General features: G+C 40.9%; 1 protein-coding gene and 1 long non-coding RNA gene across 11 annotated transcripts in view; both read right to left on the bottom strand.

Annotated features, from left to right (window-relative positions):
- The window catches only part of ERC2 (ELKS/RAB6-interacting/CAST family member 2), an 830,030-nt gene that overhangs the window by 625,770 nt on the left and 182,075 nt on the right, over positions 1 to 22,185 (bottom strand). The gene's annotated exons all lie outside the window — the stretch shown is intronic.
- Positions 11,966 to 12,735, bottom strand: LOC140915249 (uncharacterized). The gene is made up of 3 exons (XR_012160112.1): positions 12,652 to 12,735; positions 12,321 to 12,440; positions 11,966 to 12,106 (listed from the first exon to the last, which is right to left on the bottom strand). It is a non-coding gene; the product is annotated as an uncharacterized lncRNA (long non-coding RNA).

The raw sequence follows: 22,185 nt of genomic DNA, 5'->3' as shown, positions 1-22,185 counted from the left end.
TTTAACAGTGAAAATCTAGGTGCTGAGGGACTTTAGATGCCTCCAGTATTAGGCAGCATCTTAGCTGGCGTTTTAAGGATCTCAGTGGCACCTAAATTTTGTACTTCAGTGACTAAAGTGGGAGTTAGGTGCCTACGTCCTTTTGTGGATCTGGGCTAGAGAGACTAAGTGGCTTGCCTATGGTCACACAGAGTCTGTGGAGGAGCAGGGAATTAAACCCAGGTCTCCCAAGAGCCCTTACTACTGGACCACCTTTATTCTACTGTGATGACATTGGTTAAGAATTTGGTGTTCTACGACCACTGCTTCTCATGCTGTTCATAATCATATCAGTTATCTTTTCCTGGTATCCACCTATTGTTTCTCCTTATATTTAGGCTATGTGTGCCCTGCTTGTGTGCACGCACTCATTGAGTTAGCACATGTATAAATAGCAGCGTAGCTATGGTAGCATGGGTAGCAGCAGAGACAGCATGGTTAAGCTGTGCCGAGTACAAAACCATCTGAACCCTTTGGGTATGTAGTCAGCATGGGTCAGCCATGCTTCCACTGGTGCTACTTGTGCTACCGCAGCTACACAACTACTCATCCTGGCACTAGCTCTCATTGAGCTAGCAAAATCACTTATACATGAGGAGGGGAAGTTACACCCCTAGCACACAGCACACAAGTAATCTTCGATTATAAACCCTCTGAGCTCAGAACATCTGTTTGATAATTGCCTGCACGCAATGAGGTCTTGGATGCCTGACTGAGGGTTCTACCATCACCACCACAACGTAACCCTTCTACCAGGTGGAGTTGGCAGCAACAAGGACCAGGTTCAATATCTAGGGACTTCCTCTTAACAAAACAAAACAGAACAGAACAGAACTGGCTCGAGCCCCCTCCCAGTAATCTGGAAAAACTTGCCACCACCCCTGGATGCCTCTAAAAGGTGATACTTCTGCTCTCACAAGCACTGAGACTGTATATAACAAAAGAGAAATTTTATTCAAAGGGAACGGGAACCTAGCATTAATTTGGGAAAACACCACAACCACATTCAAAAACATGCGACTATAAGCAAACCCAACCTCACAGTGCATTGGGCATTAGACAGATTTGTAACCCAAAACCAGCCAAAATTTATCTACTGCACCTACCTAATATTTAGATCCATTCCACCCTTCTGCTTTACTTCCAAGTAGTTGAAAATAAGTGTAAGTGAGTTAGGCCAGATCAACACACAGGAACCTATATTATCTGAAGACAATCCTTATATACACTGAATTTATTTTAATGATACAAACTAACCAAAGAATATTAATGTGTATGATGTATTAATTTCATTAGGGATATAATTTTGATTTAGAGGTGTAACTGAAAATGATTTTAAGAGACAACATTTAATCCTTGTATAGATTACACATCAGTAAAAAGGTTACTTTTGGATAAAAAGCACTATTTACCTGTAAGGTCATGGCAAAATATCTACTATGGGAGGAAAAAACTATCATACCATAGGTATCTAGGACCTCTAACCTCTTTACTTGGAATGTCACAACCTCTCCAGATATCACAGCTGAGGTACAACTCTCTCTCTTTCAAGGGTTTGTTTTTCAAAAGATTTCAATATCAAACATGCACTTCACTCCTTTCTAAGTATCCTTTTCCCCAGAATAACATTAATGCATCATTATAAAAGCACATTTTAAACCCATAATACTCTAAAATAGTTTTGAAATTGCAGAAAAGAACTACAATATAAAATCAACCAGATCCTCAGGTTTTACTGTACCTGAATCACAATAACCAACCCACACATACTATTTAATATTCGATTAAATATTTTATCCTATGATTAAGTCTATCAATGTTTTGTTTAGAGTAAAGTTCATACATCAACTCACTAAAAGAAAAAATGTGTTTTAAAATTAAAAGAAACAAATCCACTTAGCAGTCGCTATCTATCTCCATTGCCTGGGAAACAGAACAGGATTTTGCTGTGGTAACCTGAATTCAGCTGACCAGCAATTTCCCTTTCTCAGTCTTCTGCTTCCATTGTTACCAGCCCATGAAAGAGTATCCGACTATAGCGGATTGTCCTCATGATACATAAATGGCACTATGTCCTCATCCATATTACAGTTTTGACGATGGTAAGAAATATTTGAGATAAGCTCTTGAAATCATTTTCATGATGTTTCCAATCAACATTTTTGTTTAAAATATTTTTCCTTATCCATGAGGCACATCCGTATAGCAAGTATGTGGTTGTGAGTGCAGCCTACACATTATTATACCATATATTGTTATTCACCACACATGTTGACTACTTAAAATCAGCAATGGTGTCTAAATGACTGAATTTCTCTCACTACTGAGAGAGAGGAACTGAAATCAATGAGGTCACACCTGTGTAAAGCCTGTGAGAGACCAGAATCAGACCATAAAGAGAGACTGCCAACACTTGTGGCTCAAGAATTCATATCACAACGTAGTTATTGTTGAACTGATGGTTTAATTATGTCGATGGGAGAGCTCTCTCCCATCCGCATAGAGTGGCTACACAAGCGACCTTACAGCAAGTGGTATAGCTGTGCCGCTGTAAGCTTGTTAGTGTACACATGGCCTAAGCCCACTGTAAAATTGTTTAACTATTGTTAAAATCATTTTAGAAATTATTTCAGGAGCCCAATTTACACAAGTAAATTAATTGTTTCTATTACATTTTATGCATAAAGTTTTTTAACTTCCAAGTATTCAAAATATTTGGCAACAAAGTAGAGAAGATTTTCAGCAATGTGATATGTGAAATGTGTGATTAGTTTTATCAGATCCAGACAATGTAGGAATAAACTGTTGGTTCTGCAGGCAGATTTTTCAATAACTTTTACAGTACATCATCTTAAATAGGGTAAAATTTCAACGATTCTGGCCATCAAATATCAAATCATAAAGATGTCAAGATGACTGCAACTAGCAGGAACACCATTTACTGCAAAGAATTGCAAGCCAGTAACTTCTTACTGCAACTTAGCGACATAATATTTTATGTAGAACTTTTTTTAAAAAAGTAGAGTTAGTGCCATACAGTCAGAAAGCCTGATAACCTTAGATTTTGACCCCTTGTTATTGATTAAATGCAAACTACAAAGTAACAGTAAGGTTGAAATTACAACTTTGCAGAAGTCAAGTCAGTCAAAGTTACACATCTGTAGCAACAGTAATGCAGCTCCCCCTCCTCCCCCTTCATCCCATGCCAGCCCTTCCATGCTATTGTTTGGGGAATGAGGTCACAGATTGCCATATATCCATGCCAAGGCACTTTCATATCATAGTGATGAGCACAGTAAATTCATGCATATATCAATGTGACAATTTGGGGAATCTGTATTTGACATTTTCTAACTCTTTTTGCTATTGAAAACTGTGTCAGACCACAAACTACATTTGAATGTGAGACTTGTTGCCTTTTCTATTGTCATTTTACCTCCACGTTGGATCAAAATTCCAAGGGATGGTAACATAGGGGCATGGAGCCTACAAACCTATCTTAGAGACAGTTGTTTAGGGCTGTTAACTAATGAATAGAACTGGCCCCCCAACAGAACAGTAAGATGGCTGAAGGTGGTGGGGAGCCAGTTTGCTCTAACTTCTCTGCAGGAGATTGGAATTTGAAGAGTGGACTTTCGTCAGCAGCTGTACCAAGAAACCAGATTTTAGTGGTCGGACTTATAAACTTAAGGGACTCACAAAGTAAGAGAAAGAGGAATCTGTGGACAGGAGGGGGAACAGAGGGGCTTTTGTAGCAGAGGGGTCCTGTTTAACAGTAGGACCAGCCCAGGTCAAAGAAAGCAAAGAGACAGACACTCCATGTTTCAGAGAAGAAGCCATGAGCTGCAGGGAGAGCACCCTGGACAATCCAGAGGACTCAGAACTAAGCCCAAGCATGCTCCAGAGTAGTGAGAAAACTGAGGCAGGGAAATTAGTATAGGTGTATTTATTATTTTTGTCTAGCTCTGTAAATCTTCTGTGCTATGTAAATAAGGAGTAAATTGTGTTTATAATCCTTTTAAAAACCTATCTGTGGGTCTGTCTGCCTCATCTATCAAGTATCCCAGAAGAGAGAATTGTGGACTTCAGCTATTAAGAAGTAGGGGGGCAGTGCTGATCCTAGAGCATTTGGGCCATGCAGACCCACTTCTGTGAAGGGGTAAGAGTGCTGGTGCCCATGAAATGCGCCAGAGAGGCCAAAGAGAAAGACTGTGCGGTAGTCTTCTCAGATCCATGGAAGCTTCAAGCACACAACTCCAGCAGACTGAGAACCAACACAGCAGCCTGGTGCATGTCCAGCAGAGGGAATTTTACCAGAACTGTGCATTACAACCACATACAAAATTAAAGCCATTTTCCAACCCAACTACCTCCCTGAGGTCACAGTTCCTCTTCAAGGGGCCCCTCAATAACTGTCCCTAACAGTTCTGAAATCAAAGTCATGCTAATATCACATTAAAAGAAAAGTTTTACAGAAATAGAAAACAAAATAAAAGCCAAAATAATGTGTGTTGCCAAATACTAATGCTGACACTAAGCTTCATTTAAAAACAATATTGAAATTTTACCTGTTTCCTGATGAAAACAAAAGGTGTCTTCCTCTCTCAGATTTCTCTTTCTGCCTGTCAGCTCAATCTTGGCATATATCCAAGAGCATAGATGGGTTTTGGTATATGTAGTGGTGAGCTGGAGCCGGTTCGCACGAACCGGTTGTTAAATTTTGAAGCAGTTTTAGAACCGATTGTTAACCTGCTTCCCTGCAGGGGGCGCTGAGGCTTTGATGGGCTCCGGCCGTGAAGCGATGTAATTCCTCCTCCGGCCGCCGGGGGGCACTGTGCTGCGGGAGCCATGTGGGCTGCCGCCTGGCCCTGGGCAGGAGCCCTGTTGCTGCTGCTGCTGCTCCCCCGTCCCCTGGCCCTGGGGCTCCCGCTGCTGCCTGGTGGGTCCCCGGCACCCTGCCCACAGCCAGCCCGTCTCCAGCCACCCCTGCACCCTCTGCCCTGCCCGCAGCCAGCCCCTGCCGCACCACCTGCCCTGCCCGCAGCCAGCCCCTGCCAGACCCCCTGCCCTGTCTCCAGCCAACCCCTGCCACACGCACCCCCTGCCCTGTCTGCAGCCAGCAGAGGGACTTTTACCAGGACTGTGCAGTACAACCACATACAAAATTAAAGCCATTTTCCAACCCAACTATCTCCCTTAGGTCACAGTACAGTTCCTCTTCAAGGGGCCCCTCAATAACTGTCCCTAACAGCTCTGAAATCAAATTCATTCTAATGTCACATTAAGTCAGCCCCTGCCTCTGCCCCGCCTGCAGCCAGCCCCTACATCTAGTCAGCCCCTGCCCTGCCTACAGCCAGCCCTGCATCCCCTGCCCTGCCCGCAGCCAGCCCCGCATCCCCTGCCTCCAGCTAGCCCTGCCCCACGCCTCTGTCTCCAGCTGGCCCCACGTCCACTGGTGCCCTGCAGTTCCCAGGGCAGTAACCCTGAACACCTGCTTCAATGAGGGGAGCAGGGAGCAGCTGGGACCCACACATGTGCACACCATAGGGTGACCAGACAGCAAGTGTGAAAAATCAGGACGGGGGTGGGGGGTAAGAGGAGCCTATATAAGAAAAAGACCCCAAAATCGGGACTGTCCCTATAAAATCAGGACATCTGGTCACCCTAGCACACCCCCAGGGAGTGGCAGGGACCCACACATGAAACGGAGCTCATTTCTAGTTCAGGCCCATCTTTTTAAAAAAGAACTTTAGGTAGGGTTAACATGCACCCATATTTTCCCAGACAGGTCAGGCTTTTTGGTTCTTAAATCGCTGTCCGGGAGGAATTTTTAAATTTTAAAAATTTCTCCCGGGAAAATACGGAGGTATGGTAACCCTAGTGGTACAAAAAATACATACTGTGGCACATGCCTTAAATCAGAACTTTTTATAGGGAACCGGTTGTTAAGATTTTGGCAGCTCATCACTGGGTATATGGGTTTTGGCAGTTCAGTCTCATGTTTCAATTTGTATTGTACATTAGATCACCCTTCCAACCCAGATTAAGATAATTTCCCTTTCCAGGTAATACACATCAGTAAATCAAGATAGATTGCTTTGGGAATGACAAATTATGACACAACATTGGTTAGCCTATCTCCAAATATGTGAATATCACTCAGTAGTCTTGCCACGTTGCCTTGCCCCCTCTAAGATTTGAATACTTAGGCCCCAATGCTGCAAACACATATGGAAGGAACTCATGGGTCCCATAGTCCAGGCTCCTGTCTGAGCCCAGATATTTACACTGCAATTTTATAGCCCTGCAGGCTGAGCCCCTCAACCCCAAATCAGTTGACACAGGCCAGCCACAAGTGTTTTACTGTATTGTGGACATATCCTAAGTGATTATATTCTGCCCTGTCATTTGTGTGCAGGTAATTTTTGCTAGTTACATGTAAATAGAAGATTAATATAATCTGTGCACTTATGGGATAATATACTCTTCAACCTCTCGAGTATAGCTAGCAATCACAATATGTGATCAACAATGTTTCTAGAAGGTACAATCTACAAGCAGCTTTTCAAGCCCATGTCTCTTACTGACTCCTGTGCTACATGCTACAAACATTAATTTAAAAAACCTCTTCAAAGTACTTTTTGCTATCAACCAGACACATATAATATCTACCATGCAAAAAAGATGGAAACACATACAACACATGGCGTCATAAGTGAACTGCAAACACAATTGCCGATCTTATTTCTTCCTTCTCATTACGAGACAAAGACTCCATTTTCATACAGCAGTGAAACTACCTGTGGGCTGATAAGTCTGACTTACAAAAGCAGACCTTGGCACAGGAAACTACATGTTACCATGGAGATTGCATTTGTGGAGTTTGATTTAATAAGAGCCATTATCTGTGGAAAACACAATCTGCTGAAGACTTCCTAGCTGTAACAAGAAAAAACATTCTCAAAAAAATGGCAAGTCTGTCAGTTTTCGAAGCACTTAATAAATTAGCAGCACTCAAAAATTCTATGTACTCAATAAAAACTTTGCATAACAACAGGATTTCTAAAGAAGTGTAGAGAGGCATAGGGTTTATTCATTTTATCCAATGTGGTATAGAAATCAGAAGAGGGGATTGGGAATCACAGTTCCTAAGTTTTTTTTCCCCCACTCTGCCACCGTGACTTGTTGTTACTTTCATAGAATCATAGAATATCAGGGTTGGAAGGGACCCCAGAAGGCCATCTAGTCCAACCCCCTGCTCAAAGCAGGACCAATTCCCAGTTAAATCATCCCAGCCAGGGCTTTGTCAAGCCTGACCTTAAAAACCTCTAAGGAAGGAGATTCTACCACCTCCCTAGGTAACGCATTCCAGTGTTTCACCACCCTCTTAGTGAAAAAGTTTTTCCTAATATCCAATCTAAACCTCCCCCACTGCAACTTGAGACCATTACTCCTCGTTCTGTCATCTGCTACCATTGAGAACAGTCTAGAGCCATCCTCTTTGGAACCCCCTTTCAGGTAGTTGAAAGCAGCTATCAAATCCCCCCTCATTCTTCTCTTCTGCAGGCTAAACAATCCCAGCTCCCTCAGCCTCTCCTCATAACTCATGTGTTCCAGTCCCCTAATCATTTTTGTTGCCCTTCGCTGGACTCTCTCCAATTTATCCACATCCTTCTTGAAGTGTGGGGCCCAAAACTGGACACAGTACTCCAGATGAGGCCTCACCAATGTCGAATAGAGGGGAACGATCACGTCCCTCGATCTGCTCGCTATGCCCCTACTTATACATCCCAAAATGCCATTGGCCTTCTTGGCAACAAGGGCACACTGCTGACTCATATCCAGCTTCTCGTCCACTGTCACCCCTAGGTCCTTTTCCGCAGAACTGCTGCCTAGCCATTCGGTCCCTAGTCTGTAGCTGTGCATTGGGTTCTTCCGTCCCAAGTGCAGGACCCTGCACTTATCCTTATTGAACCTCATCAGATTTCTTTTGGCCCAATCCTCCAATTTGTCTAGGTCTTTCTGTATCCTATCCCTCCCCTCCAGCGTATCTACCACTCCTCCCAGTTTAGTATCATCCGCAAATTTGCTGAGAGTGCAATCCACACCATCCTCCAGATCATTTATGAAGATATTGAACAAAACTGGCCCCAGGACCGACCCCTGGGGTACTCCACTTGATACTGGCTGCCAACTAGATATGGAGCCATTGATCACTACCCGTTGAGCCCGACAATCTAGCCAGCTTTCTACCCACCTTGTAGTGCATTCATACAGCCCATACTTCCTTAACTTGCTGACAAGAATACTGTGGGAGACCGTGTCAAAAGCTTTGCTAAAGTCAAGAAACAATACATCCACTGCTTTCCCTTCATCCACAGAACCAGTAATCTCATCATAAAAGGCGATTAGATTAGTCAGGCATGACCTTCCCTTGGTGAATCCATGCTGGCTGTTCCTGGCCACTTTGGTGGTTCCTGGCCACCTTGGTGAATCCATGCTGGCTGTTCAAGGCCACTTTGGCCTTGAGCTCATTATATAACTTCTCTCTACCTTGATTTACACATCTGTATCATATAGATATCCATACATACCTCTCTCAAATATTAATAAATTATATCTGATAGATTCCACAGTTTGGAAAGTGCTTTCCAAAAGGCACAATCTCTGCTCTGAAGAGTTTACAATCTAAAAATATTGCAGCGTTTAGTTATCTGTAAAGCTTTTTGAAATCATTAAATGGAATACCAGTACTAATATTACTGCTGTGGAATTCACTCTACATTCTCATTGCACTGCTTGATGCCAAGCCTCCAGAGATTAATTAGCCCACTGTCTCCAACAAGTTGAACTATCCCCGTTAACTCTTATGCCTAGTTATGAGAAAATAGATGTTGACATTATTAACTACTTCAATGCTTATCATCTTTGCAGAAACATTTATCTGCTTTGAAATTAAGAAAAGACCTGGAGTAGGGGAAACTCCCATTTTCCCACATTTACCCACACATTCAATTTGAACCCCACGTACATCAACATATAACTGGTATCATATTCTTATCCACCTTTTACCTTCAGGGGTATTCAAACTTTTCAAAGCTCTTTCACCCATCTTTAACTATCAGTTTTTCTTAATACTTCATCTCATTTTTTTTAGATTTCCCTAAACATTTGTTGAAGTCTGACACTTTTCTCTTTAGGCACTTCACAATGGGTATTCTATTTTTTTCTTGTAACTATCACACTGTACATAAAGAGGCTTATCAATCTGATTTAGTCAATTTGCTTAGTCTCTGTAGCCCAGTACATACTGTCCTTTGTCTGATGACTGCCTGGAATGTTTTATTCTGCACATACTTCACATCTGCTACTCAGCTTTATATAGTCTTGGACAAGATCAGTCATAATCATCTTCAGCACAGTGGTATACTTTGTACAACTTACAGCATCTGCCTTGGAGCCAGTTGACCTATGACCCTCATATTTGCACCTAAATTCAGCTCATGAGCCTGGGTTTTATCTCCTTCACTGGTCTCTAAAATACACACCACCAATTCTTACAGGCCAGATCCTCAACCTGTGTAAACACAGCAGTTTACACAAGCGGAGGGTATAACCCCACCTTTTTTTTTTGCTTGAAATTGATTACTACTGTATATTTGAAAGGCCTCAGATTTTATGTACTGTATGTCATCATTATTGACAAAAAACAGCCACTTGTTTAGTAGCGCTTATAAAAAACAAGTAGTTGTGTTGCCCTTGGCTCTGAAATAGCAGTTAACTAATAACATTTATTCCCAGAGGTGTGCTGACACCAATTAGTAAAGTTAATGCACAAAGATGTTTTGGCACAAGGCTCCATATAAGATGAAACTAAACACACATGAGCTCCACATGTTAAATTCAGTTCAATTTAAAACATTAGGGGAAGGGAGGGGAAATCAATATTTGTCCAATAGAAAAAACCCAAACAGTGGAGAAAAATAAATTTTAAACTTTATTCTAAACACTAGGCTTTGTACTGTAACTATTCTATTTAGGGAAGTCCCATTTAAAAAAAAAACAATGAGAGTTCTAAGTACTACTTTATTGCAAAAATCAAGCTCCAATATTATTAGGAAGGTAGAATATTACAAACTGTGTAAAGAAAGAACCAAAATTTAGAAGCTATAAAAAGTTACCTGCTGGAAGCTTTCCAACTCTCTAACCTTGCTAACATAATATCGCAACAATTTGCCTCTTATTTTACTCATTCCATTGCCTCTTGGTTAAATGCTTTCTAGTTATTTATAGCTCTCTATAGACTCTCTCCATAGAATCCAACAGATTTTCTGGGCCCACATACTTTACTACATGGCCTCCATTCTTAAAGAGCTAGTCTTTTACCTGGTCTTTCAAACTGACCGATATCCCATGAACATCTACAATTCTTGGTTTCCTTTGAACCAAAACTCTCTTCAGAAATAGGTACATAATCCAACATCTCAGTGTGTTGAAAACTCCCTTCAAAATACATTTCATATTTTCTATTAGTTGATATCACAATATGCTGTTCTTCAGGAGGCTGCATTTTAGTGGTGGGTGAAGTGATCCCTGTAGATCTAAGGCCTGATTCTCATCATACTTCCATCCGTGTAAGACAGGAGTAACTATTAACTAGTGGGATTTCATTGATGTAAAACAAACATAAACAAGATCAAAATTAAGTCTGTGGTCTCTCATGGACCTTGGAATAGAAAACTATGTACAAATTTATATCTGTATGTTTTAGCTTTTCCATATGTCACTCAGAGATCATAAAAAGGACATATGTAGAAAAATTCTATTTTAAAAAAATTGTATTGCCAGTGTGTTTGCTACCAGAAGTTAGCTCTAGCTTATGCATGTCTCCCACACAGTTTCAGAGGAACAGCCGTGTTAGTCTGTATTCGCAAAAAGAAAAGGAGTACTTGTGGCACCTTAGAGACTAACCAATTTATTTGAGCATGAGCTTTCGTGAGCTACAGCTCACTTCATCAGATGTTTACCGTGGAAACTGCAGCAGACTTTATATACACACAGAAATCATGAAACAATACCTCCTCCCACCCCACTGTCCTGCTGGTAAAACTTCAAATCCAGACTCCAGCGAGAAACTGCTGAATTGGAATTCATTTGCAAATTGGATACTATTAATTTAGGCTTAAATAGAGACTGGGAGTGGCTAAGTCATTATGCAAGGTAGCCTGTTTCCTCTTGTTTTTTCCTACCCCCCCCCCAGATGTTCTGGTTTAACTTGGATTTAAACCTGGAGAATGGTCAGTTTAGATGAGCTATTACCAGCAGGAGAGTGAGTTTGTGTGTGTATGGGGGTGGGGGGGATGTGAGAAAACCTTGATCTATGCAGGAAATAGCCCGACTTGATTATGTAAAGAGTTGTCACTTTGGATGGGCTAGCACCAGCAGGAGAGTGAATTTGTGTGGGGGGGTGGAGGGTGAGAAAACCTGGATTTGTGCTGGAAATGGCCCACCTGTTGATCACTTTAGATAAGCTATTACCAGCAGGACAGTGGGGTGGGAGGAGGTATTGTTTCATGATTTCTGTGTGTATATAAAGTCTGCTGCAGTTTCCACGGTAAACATCTGATGAAGTGAGCTGTAGCTCACGAAAGCTCATGCTCAAATAAATTGGTTAGTCTCTAAGGTGCCACAAGTACTCCTTTTCTTTTTCCCACACAGTGTAGCTCCTCCAAATTATTAATTATTATCTGACTTTTTAAAGGGAAATCATTGCAGAGGGCGCTTATGGTATTTACATCAATATTCAAAAGCTTTTTACACTTTCAGTAAAAATGTATATTTAAAGCACACTGTGTGAGTTAAATACATTCATTTTAACAAACTTTTTGTAATTTTGGATGTTACTATATACTTTAGATCAGTTTACAATGTAAGGAGGTATCTTTAGAAGGAAGACAAAGTGTAATTTAATCCTTGTGTAGACAGCCTCTTCAGAGTCTCCCATCTTCCTGTATTTTCTCGGAGGAAACTAGCAAGTAAAACTGGATGACATCATCATATACAAGATCTATAGGAGAGAAAAAAAAGATACTATATTACTTGAATACTTTTACCTTTCATACTCACAATCCCATTATCTAATTATGATCTGTATTATTTATCTGTATGATCAATACTCTGCCTCATACATATATGCCCACACAGCATTCTTACAATACAGCTAGTGCACAATCCTCACATCAAATGAAAAAGGAATACAAGTCAAGGAATTGTAACCTTACCTGCCTCAGTTTATAATCTTTCAGGCCCAGTTGGGGGGAAGGGGAGAGGAGGGAAATCATTAATTCCCTCTTCTTACTCTTCTCTTACAGCAAAGTAATTCCTAGAAGATGATACAGTATCTGCAAGAGAAACAAAACAAAACCTAAATTGATCACATCCTTTGCCAAGCCCCTCTCCCCCACCAATAAAGATGATGAATGAAGAGGAACTGAAAAATAATGTTAAAGTAAATTCAGTAGAAAACAGAAAAACAGAAAAATGAGTTCAGTGATGACAAATGTAAACAATGTGAATATAGCTGCAAAATAAATTCACTCACTATAAACTTACCACAAAAGGGCTCCTCCTAATGACTTCTGAGTGGTTCACTGGGAGAAGTGGACCTCTGCTTAGGCGCCTCCATTGTTTTTCTTCTGCTGCACCCTCTGCTCTCGATAACTGCAGCTCATGTATGCACATGGAATGACCCCATTTACAAGAGTAAATGCCCAGTTGTGGTTTTGGTTGTTAAATGATCATCTGCAGTTTTGCAGAAAGAAACTGTCAGGCCATTAGGAATCTTTGCTAAGAAAGCAGTGCAGGATCAGGCTCAAAGTTTCACTAATGAGTCCATTCCTATTCCTACATATGCTAATAAGCGCAAACAAAACCCTCTAGCTAAACATCTCCAAACTTTAAACTTAAGCAAGCCCATGTTACAAAGTCTCTTATATCCCCCAAACAGTTTCAAGATCAATTCTTGGGCATTGTTCCAGGTTACACAGCTGGCTTGGTGTTTAAATTATTTGTTAAACCGTTGTCAAACTATTGAGTTAAGGCTGTAAGTATGTATAAGAAATTTAGGGTTAAAAATACAGGGATGTCATAATTATGCCCAAAATAAGCATTACAAACCCAGGATATTCAGAGTTAACCTTAAGTTTAACATGTCGGGTTTTACTTTTAAGATATGGAAACACAGAGTTTGGATATCTAACCAACCATAACTCTGCCATGTAGTGGGAATGGCCGGGGGGAGGGATGTTTAAAAAAAATCAAATGTATACTCTGAATGAATCAGTTTACTCTGATCTGGGTCTATTAATTGTACAGTTATTGCATGATGTTGTTACAAGGAAAAGTTACAGTTGTTAAAGATGTTACCCCAATATAAGGGATTTTTTTTAAAAAAGGGGGGATAGCAATTCATACTGCAGGATACATGACAACCACTAATCATCTTGGGTTAGGGAAAAACAATAGGTACATTAGTCTACAATTGTCCAGATATTACAAAAGATTTCACACATGTATATTTCTATAGTTCAGAAAGGCCTGTGGTCCTCCAGAACAAGGGAGAATCAGGACTCTTAGTCTAGAGCAGATGATTTTTATCCTTTAGAATTTTCATATCATGTTTTATAATAGGAAAAGGCTGGATCTATGGAGGAGCTTAAGAGAGTTAGGCACATACAGGGAGTTGTTCATCTGCCTCCTTGAGGCTGCTTTGAAAATACTATCCACAATATTCAGAGTATACTTGCAACAATGCTTTCTGAGTACACACGTCCATGTATAAATAACATTAAAAGCAATTTTTGGTCTTGTACATAACAAGACCAAGTAAATTGTTTAGAAAGTGTATTAAACTGATATTTGCAAATGAAGATTGAGGTTTAGTAATCTATAAATAAACTGTCATATTAAAAACTATTTAGAGACTGGTGAAAACTAGTAGTAAGTTGGTTAAAGACTGCTCTTCAAGACAGAACCTTCTCCTCCAATGGCTCAAGGGAAAGCATCTTTGAAATGAAGAAATTTCTCAAAGTGAACTGTCACAAGTATAATTGACTAGTTCTATTTTTTTCCAAAAACTAATAAGCTATATTTATTATTCATATTGTTGTCAATTTTCCCTGTTTTTTTCACAAATATAGTTCACAATTGAACTATACTACTAAGTTCAAATAAAAATGACACCCATCCATTTTGTATATTAACTCTCTTCAAAGAAGTTGGAGTGTACAATCTTACCAGTCAAAGGGAGGGAACCTGGAGAATCCTTATTTGCCTAGGTAAGCCGGGGGCGGGGGGAAAGGAAAACCCTAAAGATAGCAATATAAATTGAGAAAGTGAATTAAATAAGGAACAAATATTATTTCCGCATAAGCCAATACCACAAAGGAAGATTTAAACATGCTCTTCCCTTTTTGAGTTTAATCAGAAACATAGTAAGTTGTCCGATACTATGTTAAAATCAGCAGATACCCAGCTGTTTGACTGTTCTAACTTCAGAAAAAGGGATTTGTCTACCTCCACAACAGATAGGCATTTTCACATTATCTTATGGTAATAAGTAAGGCCCTACTTGAATTGTGGGATGACTGTCAAAAAATTACATCTTAGTTATGGACAAGTCATGGAAAATTGTGGAAAAGTAATAGTGGACCTTATTATTTGCAGTTATAAAATCCATTATTACTTGTCCATGATTTTCCACTGTTGGTCGCCCGAGGCTGACAGCGAGGGCTCCCACTGTCAACCCCGCTGCACAGTGGGGGTCCCACTGTCAAAATAACAGTGGAATCTGAATATGGTAGAATCCGCAATTTCTACAATATCAGAAGTAAAGTAGGGCCTTAGTAATAAATATATTACAGAAATAGGGATACCTTAGCATAAAAACTTGCTAGACAACAGATAGGTTGATCTTGAAGCATCCTGAGACTATGACAGTAAAAAACTGGGCATATTTGGTTTTGAGAAAAGAAGACTGATGTGGGACCTGATAATCTTCAAATATGCTATGGGCTGTTATAAAGAGGATGGTAATCAATTTTTCTCCATGTCCACTAAACGTAGCAATGGGCTACTCTGCAGCAAGGGACATTTTAGGTCAGATATGAGGAAAAAATTTCTAACTATAAAAGTAGGTAAGCTCTGGACTAGACCTGCAAGGGAGGTTGTGGAACCCCCATTACTGGAAGTTTTTAAGAATGGGTTGGACAAATACCTCTCAGGGATAGCCTAGGTTTACTTGGTCCTGCCTCAGCACAGGGCGGGCTGAACTTTACTGTGAAGGCCCTTCCAGCCCTACATTTCTACAATTCCCACAAACAATGGAACTCTTACAGGCTGTTTGAGAGCCAGGAAGTTTCCCCAGTGTGGTTACCGAGGTAAACCCTGGACTATTTGGTAATGTCTGGCTACTTTAGCACCACTCTGGAGACTAAAGGTTTAGTGGTACAATGAACTGTCTCCCTTTTTTCTGCAAACTCCCTAAGGAGTGCTCTTCCTCATATCTTAAGAAATTAAGTTTTCTTAGTTCCTGATAATTCTGCTTTGCATAACTTCATGTCTATTGTTCCACCAAATTCTAGCTTTTTCTGATTGTTCTCATTGACAGAAGTACATGTAAAGATAATGTTTTCAGGTGGAAAGCCACAGTGTGATTGAAAGTGAATTATGCATGACTAAGCCTGTACTCCTGCCATCTTATTTCTCTCATGTTAGGATAATGAGAAATTTCTAATAAATAGCATGGAGAAGGTGAGGAGAATGAGTTATTTGTATTATTTTTATGAATATCATATGCACCTCAGTTTACCTTCTTGATATTATCCTACCTGACTGCACAGAGCTAAATTCAAGGAGCCTATTGGAGGAAACAGACACGCATGGAAACAATGATAACAATAAGGTACCACCAGAGAGAATACCAAGGGTCATTAAGGAAAACAACAAGGGAGTCATTAATAGAGAAATGCCCCCGCCCCTGGCCTAGCTCCAACCAGGCTAGCAGGTTAATTTTCCCTCAGCCCAAGCATAAGATCAAAGGGATGAAAAGGTGAGCAGGGCAGCAGTAGTTGGAGATGAGTCTCTGGCAGAAAGACTCAGAGACTGCTGCAAGGACTGTAGGAGTAGGGATGATTGGACTGAGTGAAATTTACCAAAAACTTCAAGGAAAGAATAAAACTCAAGTGAGATCCTTAACCCTTTTCTCTACTTATGTACCTTTGGATGAATAAATATTTTGTTTGGAAGAAGCTATTTTTGAGTCACTTTGATCAGCCACTGGTCACAGGCTTTCAAAAGGAAGAGTTTTCAGGTGCCAAACAAAGTTGGAGATGTCCTATTAACACAGTTGGTAAATGGGGGTGGGCCTACAGCCCAAAGATCCTGTCTAAGAGCAGTAGGACCACATGGATCCATCCAGAAAAAGGGAAGGTAGCAACACCAGTCACCAGAGAAGTGTACTTGACAGGGACTAAAAGTGGGTCTGAATCACAGGATGCCCTTTAACAATGACACCAGGTATTTTGTTGGGCTGACAAGTGATTTAAAAAATTGCAATTAATTGCGCTGTTAAAAATTAACAGAATACTATTGGTCACGGAGTGTGCGGGACTCAGGGCCCTACACCCCCACTTCCTGTGATTCACCATGACTCTCAGCCAGCCAGTAAAATGGAAGGTTTATTGGACGACAGGAACACAGTCCCAGACAGAGCTTGTAGGTACAACCAGGACTCCTCAGTCAAGTCCTTCTGGGGGGCAGGGAGCTTAGATCCCAGCCCTGGGGCTCCCTCCATTTCCCCAGCCAGCTCGAAACTGATACCCCATCCAGCCGTCTCACCCCACCTCCCCCTGGTTCCTCCTCCAGCCTTTGTCCAGTTTCCCGGGCAGACAGTGTTACCTGGCCCCAACCCCCGACCTGGGCTTTCATGTTACATCCCTCAAGGAAAGTCTCCCATCCCCAATGCAGACAGTCCAAGTAAAACTCACCTGCAACATTCCCAGGTCAATACTCCCCCCTTCCTGCTGCGTCACACTATTTATATAAATATTTTTGATGTTTTCCACATTTTCAAATATTGTTTTAAATTACCACACAGAATACAAACTGTACAGTGCTCACTTTATATTTTATTATAAATATTTGCACTGCAAAAATAGTATTTTTCAATTCACTTAATACAAATACTGTAGCACAATCTCTTTATCATGAAAGTTGAACTTACACATGTAGAATTATATACAAAAAATAACTACATTCAAAAATAAAACAATGTAAAACTTTAGACGCTACTTCTTGTCCACTCAGTCCTACTTCTTGTTCAGCCAATCGGTCAGACAAACAAGTTTGTTTACATTTTCAAGAGATAATGCTGCCCGCTTCTTGTTTATAATGTCACCTGAAAGTGAGAACAGGCATTCGCATGGGATATCTTGCAACGCCAGCTACAACAGTCCCATGCGAACGCCTGTTCTCACTTTCAGGTGTATAGCAGCGTCCTTGCAGGGTCCTCCTGGCTCCTGCCCCCACTGGGCTAAGAAAGTCACACAGAGACCTTTAGATGGAGTGCCCACCTGAGGCTTTTATTTATATGCTGTGCTCCCACCACCTTTCCACCATACAAGTAGTCCCTTTCTTGTAGTCCACTGGCAGGAGAGAGGGGGCAAGCTATCTCTCTCTGCTTCCCCTCACTGCCTTCCCTCTACTGCAGCTTTCCTCTTTCCAGCACCTGCCCCGACTGTCTTCCCCTGGGGCTCTTATCCAACCCGGCCTGATGAATCATGTTGTTCAAGCTTCCCCAGTCAGGGCCAGGTCAGCTACCCAGCTCCAATTCGTCTCCCTTAATTGGAGCTAGAGTGACAGAGTGTAGTTTTCTGCTTAGCACCCTGGCACAAGGTGACGTTGTAAACAAGATGCGGGCAGCATTATCTCCCATAAATGTAAATAAACATGTTTCTTGTAGTAGTTGGTTGAACAAGAAGTAGGACTGAGTGGACTTGTAGGCTCCGAAGTTTTACATTGTTTTGGTTTTGAGTGCAGTTATGAAACAAACAAACACAAAAACTACATTTGTAAATTGCGCTTTCACAATAAAGAGATTGCACTATGGTACTTATCTGAGGTTAACTGAAAAATACTATTTCTTTTGTTTATCATTTTTATAGTGCAAATATTTGTAATAAAAATAATATACAGTGAGCACTATACACTTTGTAGTCTGTTGTTATTGAAATAAATATATTTGAAAATTTAGAAAAACATCCAAAATATTTAATAAATTTCAACTGGTAGTCTATTGTTTAACAGTGTGATTAAAACTGCGATTAATTTTTTTTAATCGCAATTAATTTTCTGGAGTTAATCACGTGAGTTAACTTCAATTAATTGACAACCCTAGTATTTTGGTTTGTGAGTTACAGTGCACATAATAGCAAAAATATCAAAATGTAAAATTATTTATTAGGATGAGACAGCCAATTCAACAGGGCAAGATCTTTTAAAAGTGGAGAGAAAGGAGACTCTAGATTACACCAGGAAGCATGCAGAGATTTTCCTTTAATCTAAAGTTCTTAACATAGAGTTGTCCAACACAGAACCATAATTTTATACTAGTCATAGTCTTTAGGTAGCAATTACACAGGCTGTATGGAAACAGGAGGGAATGCAATAGGAGAATATAAATTGTAAAATAAATAAAAGTTTTGGCTTGATAATGTTATGAAGTGACAATGGCCAATCACATTTACACCTGCTGGGTGACCTTGGGCAAGTCATTTCCCTTCTCTGGGCCTCAATCTCTCCAATTTTAACATAAGGACAAGAGAACTTACCCACCTATGTAAAACATATGAAATCGACAGGTGAAAAGCACTATAAGGGCCAGGTATTATGATGAAAGGCAAATTTTCAAAGGGGGTGCATTGGATGAGTTCATAAAAGTGCTTGTGTACCTAAACAATTCATATTACACATGCAAGTGGATAACTGTGTTCAACTCCAAGTTAGCAATAACAAACACTGGATTTGCATGTGTAAATTTTAATGAAGATTCAACAGTGCTCACCAGGCTTTAAAAATGCAAGTTTAAATACATCTTTTGATGTCTAGATTTTCTATTTAGATAGAATGCTAGCCCCCTTGGCTCTCCACACCTCTTTCAGTACTTCAGGCTTGAGCTCAAAGAAATCAAGAATTTGATCCTGTGAGATTGCAAATACCCAGAACTCCAACTGAGTTTGCTCAGTTGGAGCAAGAGCTGGGCCCAAGTTGAGGTCAATGTCAGGAACACTTGTCATAAATATAAAGGGAAGGGTAAACCCCTTTAAAATCCCTCCTGGCCAGAAAAAAAAAATCCTCTCACCTGTAAAGGGTTAAGAAGCTAAAGGTAACCTCACTGGCACCTGACCAAAATGACCAATGAGGAGACAAGATACTTTCAAAAGCTGGGAGGAGGGTGAGAAACAAAGGGTCTGTGTGTCTGTCTATATGCTGTTTCTGCTGGGGATAGACCAGGAATGGAGTCTTAGAACTTTTAGTAAGTAATTTAGCTAGGTATGTGTTAGATTATGATTTCTTTAAATGGCTGAGAAAAGAATTGTGCTGAATACAATAACTATTTCTGTCCACCATGATTTCAACAATTTCCATCCCACCATCAACCTCAGCCTGGTCCAATCCACACAAGAGATCCACTTCCTGGACACTACAGTGCTAATAAACAATGGTCACATAAACACCACCCTATACCGGAAACCTACTGACCGCTATTCCTACCTGTATGCCTCCAGCTTTAACCCTGACCACACCGCACGATCCATCGTCTACAGCCAAGCTCTGCGATACAACTGCATTTGCTCCAACCCCTCAGACAGAGACAAACACCTACAAGATCTCTGTCAAGCTTTCTTACAACTACAATACCCACCTGCGGAAGTAAAGAAACAGATTGATAGAGCCAGAAGAGTTCCCAGAAGTTACCTACTACAGGACAGGCCTAACAAAGAAAATAACAGAACGCCACTAGCCGTCACCTTCAGCCCCCAACTAAAACCCCTCCAACGCATTATTAAGGATCTACAACCTATCCTAAAGGATGACCCAACACTCTCACAAATCTTGGGAGACAGGCCAGTCCTTGCCTACAGACAGCCCCACAACCTGAAGCAAATACTCACCAACAACCACATACCACACAACAGAACCACTAACCCAGGAACTTATCCTTGCAACAAAGCCCGTTGCCAACTGTGCCCACATATCTATTCAGGGGACACCATCACAGGGCCTAATAACATCAGCCACACTATCAGAGGCTCGTTCACCTGCACATCCACCAATGTGATATATGCCATCATGTGCCAGCAATGCCCCTCTGCCATTTACATTGGTCAAACTGGACAGTCTCTACGTAAAAGAATAAATGGACACAAATCAGATGTCAAGAATTATAACATTCATAAACCAGTCGGAGAACACTTCAATCTCTCTGGTCACGCAATCACAGACATGAAGGTCGCTATCTTAAAACAAAAAAACTTCAAATCCAGACTCCAGCGATAAACTGCTGAATTGGAATTCATTTGCAAATTGGATACTATTAATTTAGGCTTAAATAGAGACTGGGAGTGGCTAAGTCATTATGCAAGGTAGCCTATTTCCCCTTGTTTTTTCCTACCCCCCCCCCCCCGATGTTCTGGTTTAACTTGGATTTAAACTTGGAGAGTGGTCAGTTTGGATGAGCTATTACCAGCAGGAGAGTGAGTTTGTGTGTGTATGGGGGTGGGGGGGATGTGAGAAAACCTGGATTTGTGCTGGAAATGGCCCACCTTAATTATGCACATTGTAGGGAGAATGGTCACTTTGGATGAGCTATTACCAGCAGGATAGAGAGTTTGTGTGTGTGGTTTTTGGGAGGGGGGTGAGGGGGTGAGAGAACCTGGATTTGTGCAGGAAATGGCCCAACTTGATTATCATGCACATTGTGTAGAGAGTTGTCACTTTGGATGGGCTATCACCAGCAGGAGAGTGAATTTGTGTGGGGGGGTGGAGGGTGAGAAAACCTGGATTTGTGCTGGAAATGGCCCAACTTGATGATCACTTTAGATAAGCTATTACCAGCAGGACAGTGGGGTGGGAGGAGGTATTGTTTCATATTCTCTGTGTGTATATAAAGTCTGCTGCAGTTTCCACGGTATGCATCCAATGAAGTGAGCTGTAGCTCACGAAAGCTCATGCTCAAATAAATTGGTTAGTCTCTAAGGTGCCACAAGTACTCCTTTTCTTTTTGCGAATACAGACTAACACGGCTGTTACTCTGAGACCTGTATCTTTTTTGTAACTTAAGGTTTTGCCTAGAGGGGTTTTCTATGTGTTGAATCTAATTACCCTGTAAGGTATCTACCATCCTGATTTTACAGAGGTGATTTCTATTTACTTCTATTTCTATTAAAAGTCTTCTTGTGTGAAAACTGAATGCTTTTTCATTGTTCTCAGATCCAAGGGTTTGGGTCTGTAGTCACCTAGGCAAATTGGTGAGGCTTTTTACCAAACCTTGTCCAGAAAGTGGGGTGCAAGGTTTTGGGAAGCATTTTGGGGGGAAAGACATGTCCAAACAGCTCTTCCCCAGTAACCAGTATTTGTTTGGTGGTGGTAGCGGCCAATCCAAGGACAAAGGGTGGAATATTTTGTACCTTGGGGAAGTTTTGACCTAAGCCAGTAAAGAGAAGCTTAGGAGGTTTTTCATGCAGGTCCCCACATCTGTACCCTAGAGCTCAGAGTGGGGGAGGAACCTTGACATGGTGGCATAGTGGTGGGATTAACCTGAAATCATTTTGAGATCCAGTTGAGATTTTTTGAACTAGAAATACCGATTTTAAAAAGGAATTTTTTTTTCCTTTGGAAAGGAAGTCCAGAAAGCAGCTGAAACTGAAAGCAGCTTGTTTTTTCTCTGCTTTGTGGCCAAGTAGAGACAAAAGGGGATTATCTTTGTGAATTGCAGGTTTTCTTTGCCTAGAGGCAGGGTACTTAACTCCTGCAGGGAAATTCACAGTCTTCCAACCCAGTTTTTTTTTTTTTCCCTAAAAGTAAATA

Source organism: Lepidochelys kempii, chromosome 7, assembly GCF_965140265.1.
Source record: "Lepidochelys kempii isolate rLepKem1 chromosome 7, rLepKem1.hap2, whole genome shotgun sequence".
In the NCBI taxonomy this organism is placed as follows: domain Eukaryota; kingdom Metazoa; phylum Chordata; order Testudines; family Cheloniidae; genus Lepidochelys; species Lepidochelys kempii.
Note: the sequence above shows the minus strand (reverse complement) of the source record. Positions and strands in the feature narration are given on the sequence as shown.